Raw genomic sequence first — 19,679 nt, forward strand, 5'->3', positions numbered from 1 at the left:
ATCAGTCCCCTCCATCTCCTACCTCTGGAAAACGCCCAAGCCCGTGGAGAACTGCCGGCACCGCTTCGTGGGGGCCGGGACCCTCCTCCGTGTCCTCCTGTGGCCCAGTCCAAGGGGCCTGGGCCTGGCCGGGGCTGCATTGGACCCCGACCACCCTGGCGTGTGGACTCGCTAAAAATCGGCCATTAGATATTGGATTCCAGCTTCCTGGAGGTCATTTCACTAATGAGTGCACCGGAAAGAGTTTCCTAATCCATCTGTGAGGGTGGCAACTGAAAGAGAATTTGAAAGCTGACAGAATAGGCGAGGGAAGGCATAGGAGATTTCCACACCCAGCAAGGAAGACTTTCCCGAAATGGAAGAAAGAAACGAGCAAACAGAGACACCGGTAGCCCGCCCGGAAAAGAGTCTGCCCCTGAGAGAAAGCACCCTGACCAGGTTCACCCGTGGGTGGGTGGCGAGCTAGCGGCATTCAGAAGAGCGAGGCCCGCAGTCTGTGCGGAAGACACCTGCGCTCGGGTGTGTGTGGCGGCGCGATTCACAAGCAGCTCTAGACGTTAAACCCAGGAGAAGCCAGGGAGTTCCCAACGCCCCAGGTGTCCTCAGCCCACGACTGGCTGCTGTGGGAATGCGAAGCCCGGCTCCTTGTCTCAGAGCGGGGTTCCCAGGAGGATCAGGCTGAAGCTGGGACTTGGCCTCAAAGTGTCCCCTCGCATGGCCACCCCCTTCCCCTTCCTGCTCCTCTACTCCTGGTGCCCCTCCATCCAGGGGCCAGACCTTAAAGAGTCACCGCAAGAGAATCCTGGTCCCAAAGGAGCCTTCTGGGGGACCGGTGCTGAGAGAGGTTGTGGGCATGGCCCGCTGGGGCTCTGCCCGACATAGGGCTGAGAGATGCCACCTCCCAGCTCTGGGTCCCTGCAGGAAGTGTTGGCAAGCACAGGGCCGGTCCTCCAAAGGCCCAGGTGCAGGGAGCCCAGGCCAAGCAGCCTGTGGAAGAAGCCACTTGCCGTGCCACCCCGGGAACAGGACTGCAGGCCCCGGCCCTTCCCACCTCCTCCTCCTCCTCCTCCTCCTCCCCCCCGCCCCGCCCCCACAGGGCACAGGGCTCAGAGACACCTCAGACTCTTGCTACCCAAAGTGCAAAGGGCATCAGTTGCTCCTCCAACCCCCCCCCCCCCCGCCCAGCAGACCACGTTGTCCAGCCAGCCCCCGGGCCTCCCTGGGGTGCCCAGCACAAAAGTGCAGACACCCACCGGACCCTCAGTCTCAGTTTTCGGAGGTTTTTGCCACTCTAAGGACCCGCAGGCCAGCTGGGCCTTCGGGCAGGACAGAGAGCCCCGGAATCCGACGTGGAGAGCTGCGTGTACGTCCCCATCAGGAGGCGGTCCCCACCTCCGCGGCTCTCCCCTTGCGGGGAGCGGCAGCCCAGCCGGCAGCCGCAGGGCCTCAGGGAAGACACCAGGCTGGGCCCCCGCGGCACAGCGGGGGCACGTCCCCCGCACTCACGCGACTTAGGGACGGCTGCTGGAGACTGCTGCGGCCACCCTGCTGCCGGGTTTCTGGAGGGCTTCCTGGAAGCAGCATCCACACCAAGCCCTTGGAAGGCCCAGGCGACGGAGGAGCCGGTCAGGCAGGGGCCGAGGACGGTGAGAGGCCGGGCGGGAAGGAGCGTGTCAGGCAGGGGCAGAGGACGGTGACCGGCCGGGCGGGGAGGAGCCGGTCAGGCGGGGGCCCAGGACAGTGACGGGCCTGGCCGGGGAGGAGTGCGTCAGGCAGGGGCAGAGGAGACGGGCTGGGTAAGGGTTAGGGTTACAGTTAGGGCACAATTCACAATCCCAAAGACGTGGAAGCGACCCGAGTGCCCATCCATCCAGGAGTGCATCAATAAAATGTGGCGCGTGGACACCACGGAGTGCCATTCGGCTGTGAGGAGCAGCGGTGAGAGGGCGCCTCTCGTGTTCTCCTGGCCAGAGCTGGAACCCGTTCCAGTAAACCAAGTATCCCAAGAATGGACACACGAGCACCACGTGAGCGCGCTCACCAGCAAATTGGTACGAACGGATGGACGCCTAAGTGGACGGAGAGGAATCACCTTCATCGGGTGGGTGTCGGGCGGGTGGGGGGAGGGGAGGGGCATACACATCCATTAGGCATGGGGTGGGTGCGCACCGACTGGGGGATGGGCGCACTTGAAGCTCTGACCCGAGGGGGGAGGCTTGGAGAGGGCAAGGCACCCGACCTTAACATTGGTACCCCCACAATACGCTGGAACAACATGAGAGGTATATGAATAAGAACACAGGGGGGGCCGGGCGCGGTGGCTCACGCCTGTAATCCTAGCTCTCTGGGAGGCCGAGGCGGGCGGATTGCTCCAGGTCAGGAGTTCGAAACCAGCCTGAGCAAGAGCGAGACCCCGTCTCTACTAAAAATAGAAAGAAATTAATTGGCCAACTAATATATATAGAAAAACACAGCCGGGCGTGGTGGTGCATGCCTGTAGTCCCAACTACTCGGGAGGCTGAGGCAGCAGGATTGCTTGAGCCCGGAGATTGAGGTTGCTGTGAGCTAGGCTGACGCCATGGCACTCACTCTAGCCTGGGCAGCAAAACGAGACTCTGTCTCAAAAAATAAAAAAAAAAGAACACAGGGGGGAGGGCGGCACGGGCAACACATGTCACCTGAATACTTGTACTCCCATCATCTGCTTGAAAAGAGAGAGAAAAGAAAATGCAATCCTAGAGGTAAGAGACACTTTTTAAAAATAATGAATCCGAAGAGAAAAGTAAAAGGAGGCCTGTGGAGCAGGTCTGGGTGTGACTCCGGATCCCCCAACATCAGGTGCCACCACCAAAGATTCCTGCGTGTAGCCCATAGAACCCCAAAAGCAACGGGACGAGTTCTGGTCACATACTCCCTCAAAATGACATCCTGGCCTTCTTCTGGAACTCCCTCCCCTCTCAGACTCTCAAGGTTTCCTCCAGCGTGTCGGTTCCCACAGAGCAGACCTTTGGTCTGAGACCTGACAGTCCAGATGCCACGCATGCTGCCGCGTGGCGGCGGTGTCGCGGCTTGGGACAAGAGGAGGCCCCACGGTGCGGGCTGGGGCGCCAGGCACCGCGCGGGCGCTGAGGGTGGGGGTGACCCCCACCCCGGGCCGCCGCCGCGCTCCCAGAAAGGGGACAGAACAAGAGGCAAAAAAAAAAAAAAGCAGCAGCCTGTGGCACCCGGTATTCCCAGGCGGTCTCCCATCCAAGTACTAACCAGGCCCGACCCTGCTTAGCTTCCGAGACCAGACGAGATCGGGGGCGTTCAGGGTGGTGTGGCCCTAGACGGCGGCGGAGGGCGCCCCTGCCCCGCTCGAGAAGCCGAGCCTCTCTGGGCTTCCCCGCCGCCGCCTCCCGCCCCAGGCCCCGCGCCGGGCCGGGCCGGGCCGGTTGAGTTCGCCGGCCGGGTCCCGCTGGCTCCCAGGGACGGGGGTGATGGGCGGGGCGGGCCGGGGCGGGGCGGGGCGGGGTGGGGGGCTGTCTCTCTATACACACACACACACACTCACACTCACTCACACTCACACAAGATGCGCCTCCACGGCTGGACTCGCCAAGGTGGAGCCCTCCCAGCCCCCCTCGTCTCCTCGCCCGGCCTCCTTCACCTACCCGCTGCCCACCCCCAGCGCGTCGCTGCCACTGACTGCGCACGCGCGGGACGCTCGCCCTTTGACCCCAGCCAGGGGCCGCCCTCCCCCACAACCCCTTTCAGCTGTGCCCCCCCCCTCGCCCTGTGGGTGGGCTGCCGCCTATTCCCCCGGGCCAGGGCTGGGGCACAGCCAGTGTATGGGGCGTCTCTCTCTGGGGATGTGTCCCATGGGTGGGGTGGGGTGGCGTGGTTTGGGGGGTGCTGAAGAAATCAGTCCCCTCCATCTCCTACCTCTGGAAAACGCCCAAGCCCGTGGAGAACTGCCGGCACCGCTTCGTGGGGGCCGGGACCCTCCTCCGTGTCCTCCTGTGGCCCAGTCCAAGGGGCCTGGGCCTGGCCGGGGCTGCATTGGACCCCGACCACCCTGGCGTGTGGACTCGCTAAAAATCGGCCATTAGATATTGGATTCCAGCTTCCTGGAGGTCATTTCACTAATGAGTGCACCGGAAAGAGTTTCCTAATCCATCTGTGAGGGTGGCAACTGAAAGAGAATTTGAAAGCTGACAGAATAGGCGAGGGAAGGCATAGGAGATTTCCACACCCAGCAAGGAAGACTTTCCCGAAATGGAAGAAAGAAACGAGCAAACAGAGACACCGGTAGCCCGCCCGGAAAAGAGTCTGCCCCTGAGAGAAAGCACCCTGACCAGGTTCACCCGTGGGTGGGTGGCGAGCTAGCGGCATTCAGAAGAGCGAGGCCCGCAGTCTGTGCGGAAGACACCTGCGCTCGGGTGTGTGTGGCGGCGCGATTCACAAGCAGCTCTAGACGTTAAACCCAGGAGAAGCCAGGGAGTTCCCAACGCCCCAGGTGTCCTCAGCCCACGACTGGCTGCTGTGGGAATGCGAAGCCCGGCTCCTTGTCTCAGAGCGGGGTTCCCAGGAGGATCAGGCTGAAGCTGGGACTTGGCCTCAAAGTGTCCCCTCGCATGGCCACCCCCTTCCCCTTCCTGCTCCTCTACTCCTGGTGCCCCTCCATCCAGGGGCCAGACCTTAAAGAGTCACCGCAAGAGAATCCTGGTCCCAAAGGAGCCTTCTGGGGGACCGGTGCTGAGAGAGGTTGTGGGCATGGCCCGCTGGGGCTCTGCCCGACATAGGGCTGAGAGATGCCACCTCCCAGCTCTGGGTCCCTGCAGGAAGTGTTGGCAAGCACAGGGCCGGTCCTCCAAAGGCCCAGGTGCAGGGAGCCCAGGCCAAGCAGCCTGTGGAAGAAGCCACTTGCCGTGCCACCCCGGGAACAGGACTGCAGGCCCCGGCCCTTCCCACCTCCTCCTCCTCCTCCTCCTCCTCCCCCCCGCCCCGCCCCCACAGGGCACAGGGCTCAGAGACACCTCAGACTCTTGCTACCCAAAGTGCAAAGGGCATCAGTTGCTCCTCCAACCCCCCCCCCCCCCCCGCCCAGCAGACCACGTTGTCCAGCCAGCCCCCGGGCCTCCCTGGGGTGCCCAGCACAAAAGTGCAGACACCCACCGGACCCTCAGTCTCAGTTTTCGGAGGTTTTTGCCACTCTAAGGACCCGCAGGCCAGCTGGGCCTTCGGGCAGGACAGAGAGCCCCGGAATCCGACGTGGAGAGCTGCGTGTACGTCCCCATCAGGAGGCGGTCCCCACCTCCGCGGCTCTCCCCTTGCGGGGAGCGGCAGCCCAGCCGGCAGCCGCAGGGCCTCAGGGAAGACACCAGGCTGGGCCCCCGCGGCACAGCGGGGGCACGTCCCCCGCACTCACGCGACTTAGGGACGGCTGCTGGAGACTGCTGCGGCCACCCTGCTGCCGGGTTTCTGGAGGGCTTCCTGGAAGCAGCATCCACACCAAGCCCTTGGAAGGCCCAGGCGACGGAGGAGCCGGTCAGGCAGGGGCCGAGGACGGTGAGAGGCCGGGCGGGAAGGAGCGTGTCAGGCAGGGGCAGAGGACGGTGACCGGCCGGGCGGGGAGGAGCCGGTCAGGCGGGGGCCCAGGACAGTGACGGGCCTGGCCGGGGAGGAGTGCGTCAGGCAGGGGCAGAGGAGACGGGCTGGGTAAGGGTTAGGGTTACAGTTAGGGCACAATTCACAATCCCAAAGACGTGGAAGCGACCCGAGTGCCCATCCATCCAGGAGTGCATCAATAAAATGTGGCGCGTGGACACCACGGAGTGCCATTCGGCTGTGAGGAGCAGCGGTGAGAGGGCGCCTCTCGTGTTCTCCTGGCCAGAGCTGGAACCCGTTCCAGTAAACCAAGTATCCCAAGAATGGACACACGAGCACCACGTGAGCGCGCTCACCAGCAAATTGGTACGAACGGATGGACGCCTAAGTGGACGGAGAGGAATCACCTTCATCGGGTGGGTGTCGGGCGGGTGGGGGGAGGGGAGGGGCATACACATCCATTAGGCATGGGGTGGGTGCGCACCGACTGGGGGATGGGCGCACTTGAAGCTCTGACCCGAGGGGGGAGGCTTGGAGAGGGCAAGGCACCCGACCTTAACATTGGTACCCCCACAATACGCTGGAACAACATGAGAGGTATATGAATAAGAACACAGGGGGGGCCGGGCGCGGTGGCTCACGCCTGTAATCCTAGCTCTCTGGGAGGCCGAGGCGGGCGGATTGCTCCAGGTCAGGAGTTCGAAACCAGCCTGAGCAAGAGCGAGACCCCGTCTCTACTAAAAATAGAAAGAAATTAATTGGCCAACTAATATATATAGAAAAACACAGCCGGGCGTGGTGGTGCATGCCTGTAGTCCCAACTACTCGGGAGGCTGAGGCAGCAGGATTGCTTGAGCCCGGAGATTGAGGTTGCTGTGAGCTAGGCTGACGCCATGGCACTCACTCTAGCCTGGGCAGCAAAACGAGACTCTGTCTCAAAAAATAAAAAAAAAAGAACACAGGGGGGAGGGCGGCACGGGCAACACATGTCACCTGAATACTTGTACTCCCATCATCTGCTTGAAAAGAGAGAGAAAAGAAAATGCAATCCTAGAGGTAAGAGACACTTTTTAAAAATAATGAATCCGAAGAGAAAAGTAAAAGGAGGCCTGTGGAGCAGGTCTGGGTGTGACTCCGGATCCCCCAACATCAGGTGCCACCACCAAAGATTCCTGCGTGTAGCCCATAGAACCCCAAAAGCAACGGGACGAGTTCTGGTCACATACTCCCTCAAAATGACATCCTGGCCTTCTTCTGGAACTCCCTCCCCTCTCAGACTCTCAAGGTTTCCTCCAGCGTGTCGGTTCCCACAGAGCAGACCTTTGGTCTGAGACCTGACAGTCCAGATGCCACGCATGCTGCCGCGTGGCGGCGGTGTCGCGGCTTGGGACAAGAGGAGGCCCCACGGTGCGGGCTGGGGCGCCAGGCACCGCGCGGGCGCTGAGGGTGGGGGTGACCCCCACCCCGGGCCGCCGCCGCGCTCCCAGAAAGGGGACAGAACAAGAGGCAAAAAAAAAAAAAAGCAGCAGCCTGTGGCACCCGGTATTCCCAGGCGGTCTCCCATCCAAGTACTAACCAGGCCCGACCCTGCTTAGCTTCCGAGACCAGACGAGATCGGGGGCGTTCAGGGTGGTGTGGCCCTAGACGGCGGCGGAGGGCGCCCCTGCCCCGCTCGAGAAGCCGAGCCTCTCTGGGCTTCCCCGCCGCCGCCTCCCGCCCCAGGCCCCGCGCCGGGCCGGGCCGGGCCGGGCCGGTTGAGTTCGCCGGCCGGGTCCCGCTGGCTCCCAGGGACGGGGGTGATGGGCGGGGCGGGGCGGGGCGGGGCGGGGCGGGGTGGGGGGCTGTCTCTCTATACACACACACACACACTCACACTCACTCACACTCACACAAGATGCGCCTCCACGGCTGGACTCGCCAAGGTGGAGCCCTCCCAGCCCCCCTCGTCTCCTCGCCCGGCCTCCTTCACCTACCCGCTGCCCACCCCCAGCGCGTCGCTGCCGCTGACTGCGCACGCGCGGGACGCTCGCCCTTTGACCCCAGCCAGGGGCCGCCCTCCCCCACAACCCCTTTCAGCTGTGCCCCCCCCCTCGCCCTGTGGGTGGGCTGCCGCCTATTCCCCCGGGCCAGGGCTGGGGCACAGCCAGTGTATGGGGCGTCTCTCTCTGGGGATGTGTCCCATGGGTGGGGTGGGGTGGCGTGGTTTGGGGGGTGCTGAAGAAATCAGTCCCCTCCATCTCCTACCTCTGGAAAACGCCCAAGCCCGTGGAGAACTGCCGGCACCGCTTCGTGGGGGCCGGGACCCTCCTCCGTGTCCTCCTGTGGCCCAGTCCAAGGGGCCTGGGCCTGGCCGGGGCTGCATTGGACCCCGACCACCCTGGCGTGTGGACTCGCTAAAAATCGGCCATTAGATATTGGATTCCAGCTTCCTGGAGGTCATTTCACTAATGAGTGCACCGGAAAGAGTTTCCTAATCCATCTGTGAGGGTGGCAACTGAAAGAGAATTTGAAAGCTGACAGAATAGGCGAGGGAAGGCATAGGAGATTTCCACACCCAGCAAGGAAGACTTTCCCGAAATGGAAGAAAGAAACGAGCAAACAGAGACACCGGTAGCCCGCCCGGAAAAGAGTCTGCCCCTGAGAGAAAGCACCCTGACCAGGTTCACCCGTGGGTGGGTGGCGAGCTAGCGGCATTCAGAAGAGCGAGGCCCGCAGTCTGTGCGGAAGACACCTGCGCTCGGGTGTGTGTGGCGGCGCGATTCACAAGCAGCTCTAGACGTTAAACCCAGGAGAAGCCAGGGAGTTCCCAACGCCCCAGGTGTCCTCAGCCCACGACTGGCTGCTGTGGGAATGCGAAGCCCGGCTCCTTGTCTCAGAGCGGGGTTCCCAGGAGGATCAGGCTGAAGCTGGGACTTGGCCTCAAAGTGTCCCCTCGCATGGCCACCCCCTTCCCCTTCCTGCTCCTCTACTCCTGGTGCCCCTCCATCCAGGGGCCAGACCTTAAAGAGTCACCGCAAGAGAATCCTGGTCCCAAAGGAGCCTTCTGGGGGACCGGTGCTGAGAGAGGTTGTGGGCATGGCCCGCTGGGGCTCTGCCCGACATAGGGCTGAGAGATGCCACCTCCCAGCTCTGGGTCCCTGCAGGAAGTGTTGGCAAGCACAGGGCCGGTCCTCCAAAGGCCCAGGTGCAGGGAGCCCAGGCCAAGCAGCCTGTGGAAGAAGCCACTTGCCGTGCCACCCCGGGAACAGGACTGCAGGCCCCGGCCCTTCCCACCTCCTCCTCCTCCTCCTCCTCCTCCCCCCCGCCCCGCCCCCACAGGGCACAGGGCTCAGAGACACCTCAGACTCTTGCTACCCAAAGTGCAAAGGGCATCAGTTGCTCCTCCAACCCCCCCCCCCCCCGCCCAGCAGACCACGTTGTCCAGCCAGCCCCCGGGCCTCCCTGGGGTGCCCAGCACAAAAGTGCAGACACCCACCGGACCCTCAGTCTCAGTTTTCGGAGGTTTTTGCCACTCTAAGTACCCGCAGGCCAGCTGGGCCTTCGGGCAGGACAGAGAGCCCCGGAATCCGACGTGGAGAGCTGCGTGTACGTCCCCATCAGGAGGCGGTCCCCACCTCCGCGGCTCTCCCCTTGCGGGGAGCGGCAGCCCAGCCGGCAGCCGCAGGGCCTCAGGGAAGACACCAGGCTGGGCCCCCGCGGCACAGCGGGGGCACGTCCCCCGCACTCACGCGACTTAGGGACGGCTGCTGGAGACTGCTGCGGCCACCCTGCTGCCGGGTTTCTGGAGGGCTTCCTGGAAGCAGCATCCACACCAAGCCCTTGGAAGGCCCAGGCGACGGAGGAGCCGGTCAGGCAGGGGCCGAGGACGGTGAGAGGCCGGGCGGGAAGGAGCGTGTCAGGCAGGGGCAGAGGACGGTGACCGGCCGGGCGGGGAGGAGCCGGTCAGGCGGGGGCCCAGGACAGTGACGGGCCTGGCCGGGGAGGAGTGCGTCAGGCAGGGGCAGAGGAGACGGGCTGGGTAAGGGTTAGGGTTACAGTTAGGGCACAATTCACAATCCCAAAGACGTGGAAGCGACCCGAGTGCCCATCCATCCAGGAGTGCATCAATAAAATGTGGCGCGTGGACACCACGGAGTGCCATTCGGCTGTGAGGAGCAGCGGTGAGAGGGCGCCTCTCGTGTTCTCCTGGCCAGAGCTGGAACCCGTTCCAGTAAACCAAGTATCCCAAGAATGGACACACGAGCACCACGTGAGCGCGCTCACCAGCAAATTGGTACGAACGGATGGACGCCTAAGTGGACGGAGAGGAATCACCTTCATCGGGTGGGTGTCGGGCGGGTGGGGGGAGGGGAGGGGCATACACATCCATTAGGCATGGGGTGGGTGCGCACCGACTGGGGGATGGGCGCACTTGAAGCTCTGACCCGAGGGGGGAGGCTTGGAGAGGGCAAGGCACCCGACCTTAACATTGGTACCCCCACAATACGCTGGAACAACATGAGAGGTATATGAATAAGAACACAGGGGGGGCCGGGCGCGGTGGCTCACGCCTGTAATCCTAGCTCTCTGGGAGGCCGAGGCGGGCGGATTGCTCCAGGTCAGGAGTTCGAAACCAGCCTGAGCAAGAGCGAGACCCCGTCTCTACTAAAAATAGAAAGAAATTAATTGGCCAACTAATATATATAGAAAAACACAGCCGGGCGTGGTGGTGCATGCCTGTAGTCCCAACTACTCGGGAGGCTGAGGCAGCAGGATTGCTTGAGCCCGGAGATTGAGGTTGCTGTGAGCTAGGCTGACGCCATGGCACTCACTCTAGCCTGGGCAGCAAAACGAGACTCTGTCTCAAAAAATAAAAAAAAAAGAACACAGGGGGGAGGGCGGCACGGGCAACACATGTCACCTGAATACTTGTACTCCCATCATCTGCTTGAAAAGAGAGAGAAAAGAAAATGCAATCCTAGAGGTAAGAGACACTTTTTAAAAATAATGAATCCGAAGAGAAAAGTAAAAGGAGGCCTGTGGAGCAGGTCTGGGTGTGACTCCGGATCCCCCAACATCAGGTGCCACCACCAAAGATTCCTGCGTGTAGCCCATAGAACCCCAAAAGCAACGGGACGAGTTCTGGTCACATACTCCCTCAAAATGACATCCTGGCCTTCTTCTGGAACTCCCTCCCCTCTCAGACTCTCAAGGTTTCCTCCAGCGTGTCGGTTCCCACAGAGCAGACCTTTGGTCTGAGACCTGACAGTCCAGATGCCACGCATGCTGCCGCGTGGCGGCGGTGTCGCGGCTTGGGACAAGAGGAGGCCCCACGGTGCGGGCTGGGGCGCCAGGCACCGCGCGGGCGCTGAGGGTGGGGGTGACCCCCACCCCGGGCCGCCGCCGCGCTCCCAGAAAGGGGACAGAACAAGAGGCAAAAAAAAAAAAAAAGCAGCAGCCTGTGGCACCCGGTATTCCCAGGCGGTCTCCCATCCAAGTACTAACCAGGCCCGACCCTGCTTAGCTTCCGAGACCAGACGAGATCGGGGGCGTTCAGGGTGGTGTGGCCCTAGACGGCGGCGGAGGGCGCCCCTGCCCCGCTCGAGAAGCCGAGCCTCTCTGGGCTTCCCCGCCGCCGCCTCCCGCCCCAGGCCCCGCGCCGGGCCGGGCCGGGCCGGGCCGGTTGAGTTCGCCGGCCGGGTCCCGCTGGCTCCCAGGGACGGGGGTGATGGGCGGGGCGGGGCGGGGCGGGGCGGGGCGGGGTGGGGGGCTGTCTCTCTATACACACACACACACACTCACACTCACTCACACTCACACAAGATGCGCCTCCACGGCTGGACTCGCCAAGGTGGAGCCCTCCCAGCCCCCCTCGTCTCCTCGCCCGGCCTCCTTCACCTACCCGCTGCCCACCCCCAGCGCGTCGCTGCCGCTGACTGCGCACGCGCGGGACGCTCGGCCTTTGACCCCAGCCAGGGGCCGCCCTCCCCCACAACCCCTTTCAGCTGTGCCCCCCCCCTCGCCCTGTGGGTGGGCTGCCGCCTATTCCCCCGGGCCAGGGCTGGGGCACAGCCAGTGTATGGGGCGTCTCTCTCTGGGGATGTGTCCCATGGGTGGGGTGGGGTGGCGTGGTTTGGGGGGTGCTGAAGAAATCAGTCCCCTCCATCTCCTACCTCTGGAAAACGCCCAAGCCCGTGGAGAACTGCCGGCACCGCTTCGTGGGGGCCGGGACCCTCCTCCGTGTCCTCCTGTGGCCCAGTCCAAGGGGCCTGGGCCTGGCCGGGGCTGCATTGGACCCCGACCACCCTGGCGTGTGGACTCGCTAAAAATCGGCCATTAGATATTGGATTCCAGCTTCCTGGAGGTCATTTCACTAATGAGTGCACCGGAAAGAGTTTCCTAATCCATCTGTGAGGGTGGCAACTGAAAGAGAATTTGAAAGCTGACAGAATAGGCGAGGGAAGGCATAGGAGATTTCCACACCCAGCAAGGAAGACTTTCCCGAAATGGAAGAAAGAAACGAGCAAACAGAGACACCGGTAGCCCGCCCGGAAAAGAGTCTGCCCCTGAGAGAAAGCACCCTGACCAGGTTCACCCGTGGGTGGGTGGCGAGCTAGCGGCATTCAGAAGAGCGAGGCCCGCAGTCTGTGCGGAAGACACCTGCGCTCGGGTGTGTGTGGCGGCGCGATTCACAAGCAGCTCTAGACGTTAAACCCAGGAGAAGCCAGGGAGTTCCCAACGCCCCAGGTGTCCTCAGCCCACGACTGGCTGCTGTGGGAATGCGAAGCCCGGCTCCTTGTCTCAGAGCGGGGTTCCCAGGAGGATCAGGCTGAAGCTGGGACTTGGCCTCAAAGTGTCCCCTCGCATGGCCACCCCCTTCCCCTTCCTGCTCCTCTACTCCTGGTGCCCCTCCATCCAGGGGCCAGACCTTAAAGAGTCACCGCAAGAGAATCCTGGTCCCAAAGGAGCCTTCTGGGGGACCGGTGCTGAGAGAGGTTGTGGGCATGGCCCGCTGGGGCTCTGCCCGACATAGGGCTGAGAGATGCCACCTCCCAGCTCTGGGTCCCTGCAGGAAGTGTTGGCAAGCACAGGGCCGGTCCTCCAAAGGCCCAGGTGCAGGGAGCCCAGGCCAAGCAGCCTGTGGAAGAAGCCACTTGCCGTGCCACCCCGGGAACAGGACTGCAGGCCCCGGCCCTTCCCACCTCCTCCTCCTCCTCCTCCTCCTCCCCCCCGCCCCGCCCCCACAGGGCACAGGGCTCAGAGACACCTCAGACTCTTGCTACCCAAAGTGCAAAGGGCATCAGTTGCTCCTCCAACCCCCCCCCCCCCCGCCCAGCAGACCACGTTGTCCAGCCAGCCCCCGGGCCTCCCTGGGGTGCCCAGCACAAAAGTGCAGACACCCACCGGACCCTCAGTCTCAGTTTTCGGAGGTTTTTGCCACTCTAAGTACCCGCAGGCCAGCTGGGCCTTCGGGCAGGACAGAGAGCCCCGGAATCCGACGTGGAGAGCTGCGTGTACGTCCCCATCAGGAGGCGGTCCCCACCTCCGCGGCTCTCCCCTTGCGGGGAGCGGCAGCCCAGCCGGCAGCCGCAGGGCCTCAGGGAAGACACCAGGCTGGGCCCCCGCGGCACAGCGGGGGCACGTCCCCCGCACTCACGCGACTTAGGGACGGCTGCTGGAGACTGCTGCGGCCACCCTGCTGCCGGGTTTCTGGAGGGCTTCCTGGAAGCAGCATCCACACCAAGCCCTTGGAAGGCCCAGGCGACGGAGGAGCCGGTCAGGCAGGGGCCGAGGACGGTGAGAGGCCGGGCGGGAAGGAGCGTGTCAGGCAGGGGCAGAGGACGGTGACCGGCCGGGCGGGGAGGAGCCGGTCAGGCGGGGGCCCAGGACAGTGACGGGCCTGGCCGGGGAGGAGTGCGTCAGGCAGGGGCAGAGGAGACGGGCTGGGTAAGGGTTAGGGTTACAGTTAGGGCACAATTCACAATCCCAAAGACGTGGAAGCGACCCGAGTGCCCATCCATCCAGGAGTGCATCAATAAAATGTGGCGCGTGGACACCACGGAGTGCCATTCGGCTGTGAGGAGCAGCGGTGAGAGGGCGCCTCTCGTGTTCTCCTGGCCAGAGCTGGAACCCGTTCCAGTAAACCAAGTATCCCAAGAATGGACACACGAGCACCACGTGAGCGCGCTCACCAGCAAATTGGTACGAACGGATGGACGCCTAAGTGGACGGAGAGGAATCACCTTCATCGGGTGGGTGTCGGGCGGGTGGGGGGAGGGGAGGGGCATACACATCCATTAGGCATGGGGTGGGTGCGCACCGACTGGGGGATGGGCGCACTTGAAGCTCTGACCCGAGGGGGGAGGCTTGGAGAGGGCAAGGCACCCGACCTTAACATTGGTACCCCCACAATACGCTGGAACAACATGAGAGGTATATGAATAAGAACACAGGGGGGGCCGGGCGCGGTGGCTCACGCCTGTAATCCTAGCTCTCTGGGAGGCCGAGGCGGGCGGATTGCTCCAGGTCAGGAGTTCGAAACCAGCCTGAGCAAGAGCGAGACCCCGTCTCTACTAAAAATAGAAAGAAATTAATTGGCCAACTAATATATATAGAAAAACACAGCCGGGCGTGGTGGTGCATGCCTGTAGTCCCAACTACTCGGGAGGCTGAGGCAGCAGGATTGCTTGAGCCCGGAGATTGAGGTTGCTGTGAGCTAGGCTGACGCCATGGCACTCACTCTAGCCTGGGCAGCAAAACGAGACTCTGTCTCAAAAAATAAAAAAAAAAGAACACAGGGGGGAGGGCGGCACGGGCAACACATGTCACCTGAATACTTGTACTCCCATCATCTGCTTGAAAAGAGAGAGAAAAGAAAATGCAATCCTAGAGGTAAGAGACACTTTTTAAAAATAATGAATCCGAAGAGAAAAGTAAAAGGAGGCCTGTGGAGCAGGTCTGGGTGTGACTCCGGATCCCCCAACATCAGGTGCCACCACCAAAGATTCCTGCGTGTAGCCCATAGAACCCCAAAAGCAACGGGACGAGTTCTGGTCACATACTCCCTCAAAATGACATCCTGGCCTTCTTCTGGAACTCCCTCCCCTCTCAGACTCTCAAGGTTTCCTCCAGCGTGTCGGTTCCCACAGAGCAGACCTTTGGTCTGAGACCTGACAGTCCAGATGCCACGCATGCTGCCGCGTGGCGGCGGTGTCGCGGCTTGGGACAAGAGGAGGCCCCACGGTGCGGGCTGGGGCGCCAGGCACCGCGCGGGCGCTGAGGGTGGGGGTGACCCCCACCCCGGGCCGCCGCCGCGCTCCCAGAAAGGGGACAGAACAAGAGGCAAAAAAAAAAAAAAGCAGCAGCCTGTGGCACCCGGTATTCCCAGGCGGTCTCCCATCCAAGTACTAACCAGGCCCGACCCTGCTTAGCTTCCGAGACCAGACGAGATCGGGGGCGTTCAGGGTGGTGTGGCCCTAGACGGCGGCGGAGGGCGCCCCTGCCCCGCTCGAGAAGCCGAGCCTCTCTGGGCTTCCCCGCCGCCGCCTCCCGCCCCAGGCCCCGCGCCGGGCCGGGCCGGGCCGGGCCGGTTGAGTTCGCCGGCCGGGTCCCGCTGGCTCCCAGGGACGGGGGTGATGGGCGGGGCGGGGCGGGGCGGGGCGGGGCGGGGTGGGGGGCTGTCTCTCTATACACACACACACACACTCACACTCACTCACACTCACACAAGATGCGCCTCCACGGCTGGACTCGCCAAGGTGGAGCCCTCCCAGCCCCCCTCGTCTCCTCGCCCGGCCTCCTTCACCTACCCGCTGCCCACCCCCAGCGCGTCGCTGCCGCTGACTGCGCACGCGCGGGACGCTCGCCCTTTGACCCCAGCCAGGGGCCGCCCTCCCCCACAACCCCTTTCAGCTGTGCCCCCCCCCTCGCCCTGTGGGTGGGCTGCCGCCTATTCCCCCGGGCCAGGGCTGGGGCACAGCCAGTGTATGGGGCGTCTCTCTCTGGGGATGTGTCCCATGGGTGGGGTGGGGTGGCGTGGTTTGGGGGGTGCTGAAGAAATCAGTCCCCTCCATCTCCTACCTCTGGAAAACGCCCAAGCCCGTGGAGAACTGCCGGCACCGCTTCGTGGGGGCCGGGACCCTCCTCCGTGTCCTCCTGTGGCCCAGTCCAAGGGGCCTGGGCCTGGCCGGGGCTGCATTGGACCCCGACCACCCTGGCGTGTGGACTCGCTAAAAATCGGCCATTAGATATTGGATTCCAGCTTCCTGGAGGTCATTTCACTAATGAGTGCACCGGAAAGAGTTTCCTAATCCATCTGTGAGGGTGGCAACTGAAAGAGAATTTGAAAGCTGACAGAATAGGCGAGGGAAGGCATAGGAGATTTCCACACCCAGCAAGGAAGACTTTCCCGAAATGGAAGAAAGAAACGAGCAAACAGAGACACCGGTAGCCCGCCCGGAAAAGAGTCTGCCCCTGAGAGAAAGCACCCTGACCAGGTTCACCCGTGGGTGGGTGGCGAGCTAGCGGCATTCAGAAGAGCGAGGCCCGCAGTCTGTGCGGAAGACACCTGCGCTCGGGTGTGTGTGGCGGCGCGATTCACAAGCAGCTCTAGACGTTAAACCCAGGAGAAGCCAGGGAGTTCCCAACGCCCCAGGTGTCCTCAGCCCACGACTGGCTGCTGTGGGAATGCGAAGCCCGGCTCCTTGTCTCAGAGCGGGGTTCCCAGGAGGATCAGGCTGAAGCTGGGACTTGGCCTCAAAGTGTCCCCTCGCATGGCCACCCCCTTCCCCTTCCTGCTCCTCTACTCCTGGTGCCCCTCCATCCAGGGGCCAGACCTTAAAGAGTCACCGCAAGAGAATCCTGGTCCCAAAGGAGCCTTCTGGGGGACCGGTGCTGAGAGAGGTTGTGGGCATGGCCCGCTGGGGCTCTGCCCGACATAGGGCTGAGAGATGCCACCTCCCAGCTCTGGGTCCCTGCAGGAAGTGTTGGCAAGCACAGGGCCGGTCCTCCAAAGGCCCAGGTGCAGGGAGCCCAGGCCAAGCAGCCTGTGGAAGAAGCCACTTGCCGTGCCACCCCGGGAACAGGACTGCAGGCCCCGGCCCTTCCCACCTCCTCCTCCTCCTCCTCCTCCTCCCCCCCGCCCCGCCCCCACAGGGCACAGGGCTCAGAGACACCTCAGACTCTTGCTACCCAAAGTGCAAAGGGCATCAGTTGCTCCTCCAACCCCCCCCCCCCCCCCCCCGCCCAGCAGACCACGTTGTCCAGCCAGCCCCCGGGCCTCCCTGGGGTGCCCAGCACAAAAGTGCAGACACCCACCGGACCCTCAGTCTCAGTTTTCGGAGGTTTTTGCCACTCTAAGGACCCGCAGGCCAGCTGGGCCTTCGGGCAGGACAGAGAGCCCCGGAATCCGACGTGGAGAGCTGCGTGTACGTCCCCATCAGGAGGCGGTCCCCACCTCCGCGGCTCTCCCCTTGCGGGGAGCGGCAGCCCAGCCGGCAGCCGCAGGGCCTCAGGGAAGACACCAGGCTGGGCCCCCGCGGCACAGCGGGGGCACGTCCCCCGCACTCACGCGACTTAGGGACGGCTGCTGGAGACTGCTGCGGCCACCCTGCTGCCGGGTTTCTGGAGGGCTTCCTGGAAGCAGCATCCACACCAAGCCCTTGGAAGGCCCAGGCGACGGAGGAGCCGGTCAGGCAGGGGCCGAGGACGGTGAGAGGCCGGGCGGGAAGGAGCGTGTCAGGCAGGGGCAGAGGACGGTGACCGGCCGGGCGGGGAGGAGCCGGTCAGGCGGGGGCCCAGGACAGTGACGGGCCTGGCCGGGGAGGAGTGCGTCAGGCAGGGGCAGAGGAGACGGGCTGGGTAAGGGTTAGGGTTACAGTTAGGGCACAATTCACAATCCCAAAGACGTGGAAGCGACCCGAGTGCCCATCCATCCAGGAGTGCATCAATAAAATGTGGCGCGTGGACACCACGGAGTGCCATTCGGCTGTGAGGAGCAGCGGTGAGAGGGCGCCTCTCGTGTTCTCCTGGCCAGAGCTGGAACCCGTTCCAGTAAACCAAGTATCCCAAGAATGGACACACGAGCACCACGTGAGCGCGCTCACCAGCAAATTGGTACGAACGGATGGACGCCTAAGTGGACGGAGAGGAATCACCTTCATCGGGTGGGTGTCGGGCGGGTGGGGGGAGGGGAGGGGCATACACATCCATTAGGCATGGGGTGGGTGCGCACCGACTGGGGGATGGGCGCACTTGAAGCTCTGACCCGAGGGGGGAGGCTTGGAGAGGGCAAGGCACCCGACCTTAACATTGGTACCCCCACAATACGCTGGAACAACATGAGAGGTATATGAATAAGAACACAGGGGGGGCCGGGCGCGGTGGCTCACGCCTGTAATCCTAGCTCTCTGGGAGGCCGAGGCGGGCGGATTGCTCCAGGTCAGGAGTTCGAAACCAGCCTGAGCAAGAGCGAGACCCCGTCTCTACTAAAAATAGAAAGAAATTAATTGGCCAACTAATATATATAGAAAAACACAGCCGGGCGTGGTGGTGCATGCCTGTAGTCCCAACTACTCGGGAGGCTGAGGCAGCAGGATTGCTTGAGCCCGGAGATTGAGGTTGCTGTGAGCTAGGCTGACGCCATGGCACTCACTCTAGCCTGGGCAGCAAAACGAGACTCTGTCTCAAAAAATAAAAAAAAAAGAACACAGGGGGGAGGGCGGCACGGGCAACACATGTCACCTGAATACTTGTACTCCCATCATCTGCTTGAAAAGAGAGAGAAAAGAAAATGCAATCCTAGAGGTAAGAGACACTTTTTAAAAATAATGAATCCGAAGAGAAAAGTAAAAGGAGGCCTGTGGAGCAGGTCTGGGTGTGACTCCGGATCCCCCAACATCAGGTGCCACCACCAAAGATTCCTGCGTGTAGCCCATAGAACCCCAAAAGCAACGGGACGAGTTCTGGTCACATACTCCCTCAAAATGACATCCTGGCCTTCTTCTGGAACTCCCTCCCCTCTCAGACTCTCAAGGTTTCCTCCAGCGTGTCGGTTCCCACAGAGCAGACCTTTGGTCTGAGACCTGACAGTCCAGATGCCACGCATGCTGCCGCGTGGCGGCGGTGTCGCGGCTTGGGACAAGAGGAGGCCCCACGGTGCGGGCTGGGGCGCCAGGCACCGCGCGGGCGCTGAGGGTGGGGGTGACCCCCACCCCGGGCCGCCGCCGCGCTCCCAGAAAGGGGACAGAACAAGAGGCAAAAAAAAAAAAAAGCAGCAGCCTGTGGCACCCGGTATTCCCAGGCGGTCTCCCATCCAAGTACTAACCAGGCCCGACCCTGCTTAGCTTCCGAGACCAGACGAGATCGGGGGCGTTCAGGGTGGTGTGGCCCTAGACGGCGGCGGAGGGCGCCCCTGCCCCGCTCGAGAAGCCGAGCCTCTCTGGGCTTCCCCGCCGCCGCCTCCCGCCCCAGGCCCCGCGCCGGGCCGGGCCGGGCCGGTTGAGTTCGCCGGCCGGGTCCCGCTGGCTCCCAGGGACGGGGGTGATGGGCGGGGCGGGGCGGGGCGGGGCGGGGCGGGGCGGGGTGGGGGGCTGTCTCTCTATACACACACACACACACTCACACTCACTCACACTCACACAAGATGCGCCTCCACGGCTGGACTCGCCAAGGTGGAGCCCTCCCAGCCCCCCTCGTCTCCTCGCCCGGCCTCCTTCACCTACCCGCTGCCCACCCCCAGCGCGTCGCTGCCGCTGACTGCGCACGCGCGGGACGCTCGCCCTTTGACCCCAGCCAGGGGCCGCCCTCCCCCACAACCCCTTTCAGCTGTGCCCCCCCCCTCGCCCTGTGGGTGGGCTGCCGCCTATTCCCCCGGGCCAGGGCTGGGGCACAGCCAGTGTATGGGGCGTCTCTCTCTGGGGATGTGTCCCATGGGTGGGGTGGGGTGGCGTGGTTTGGGGGGTGCTGAAGAAATCAGTCCCCTCCATCTCCTACCTCTGGAAAACGCCCAAGCCCGTGGAGAACTGCCGGCACCGCTTCGTGGGGGCCGGGACCCTCCTCCGTGTCCTCCTGTGGCCCAGTCCAAGGGGCCTGGGCCTGGCCGGGGCTGCATT

General features: G+C 63.3%; 5 non-coding genes across 5 annotated transcripts; all 5 read right to left on the bottom strand.

Annotated features, from left to right (window-relative positions):
* Positions 1-3,212: 3,212 nt before the first annotated feature.
* LOC142864070 (5S ribosomal RNA) lies at positions 3,213-3,331 on the bottom strand. Its single transcript, XR_012914663.1, has one exon. It is a non-coding gene; the product is annotated as a 5S ribosomal RNA (ribosomal RNA).
* Positions 3,332-7,116: 3,785 nt separating this feature from the next.
* Positions 7,117-7,235, bottom strand: LOC142864071 (5S ribosomal RNA). Its single transcript, XR_012914664.1, has one exon. It is a non-coding gene; the product is annotated as a 5S ribosomal RNA (ribosomal RNA).
* Positions 7,236-11,024: 3,789 nt separating this feature from the next.
* Positions 11,025-11,143, bottom strand: LOC142864072 (5S ribosomal RNA). Its single transcript, XR_012914665.1, has one exon. It is a non-coding gene; the product is annotated as a 5S ribosomal RNA (ribosomal RNA).
* Positions 11,144-14,931: 3,788 nt separating this feature from the next.
* Positions 14,932-15,050, bottom strand: LOC142864073 (5S ribosomal RNA). The gene has a single exon (XR_012914666.1). It is a non-coding gene; the product is annotated as a 5S ribosomal RNA (ribosomal RNA).
* Positions 15,051-18,843: 3,793 nt separating this feature from the next.
* Positions 18,844-18,962, bottom strand: LOC142864075 (5S ribosomal RNA). The gene has a single exon (XR_012914668.1). It is a non-coding gene; the product is annotated as a 5S ribosomal RNA (ribosomal RNA).
* Between the last annotated feature and the right edge of the window lie 717 nt (positions 18,963-19,679).

The sequence above is a fragment of the Microcebus murinus genome, chromosome 23, assembly GCF_040939455.1.
Source record: "Microcebus murinus isolate Inina chromosome 23, M.murinus_Inina_mat1.0, whole genome shotgun sequence".
Taxonomy (NCBI): Eukaryota; Metazoa; Chordata; class Mammalia; order Primates; family Cheirogaleidae; genus Microcebus; species Microcebus murinus.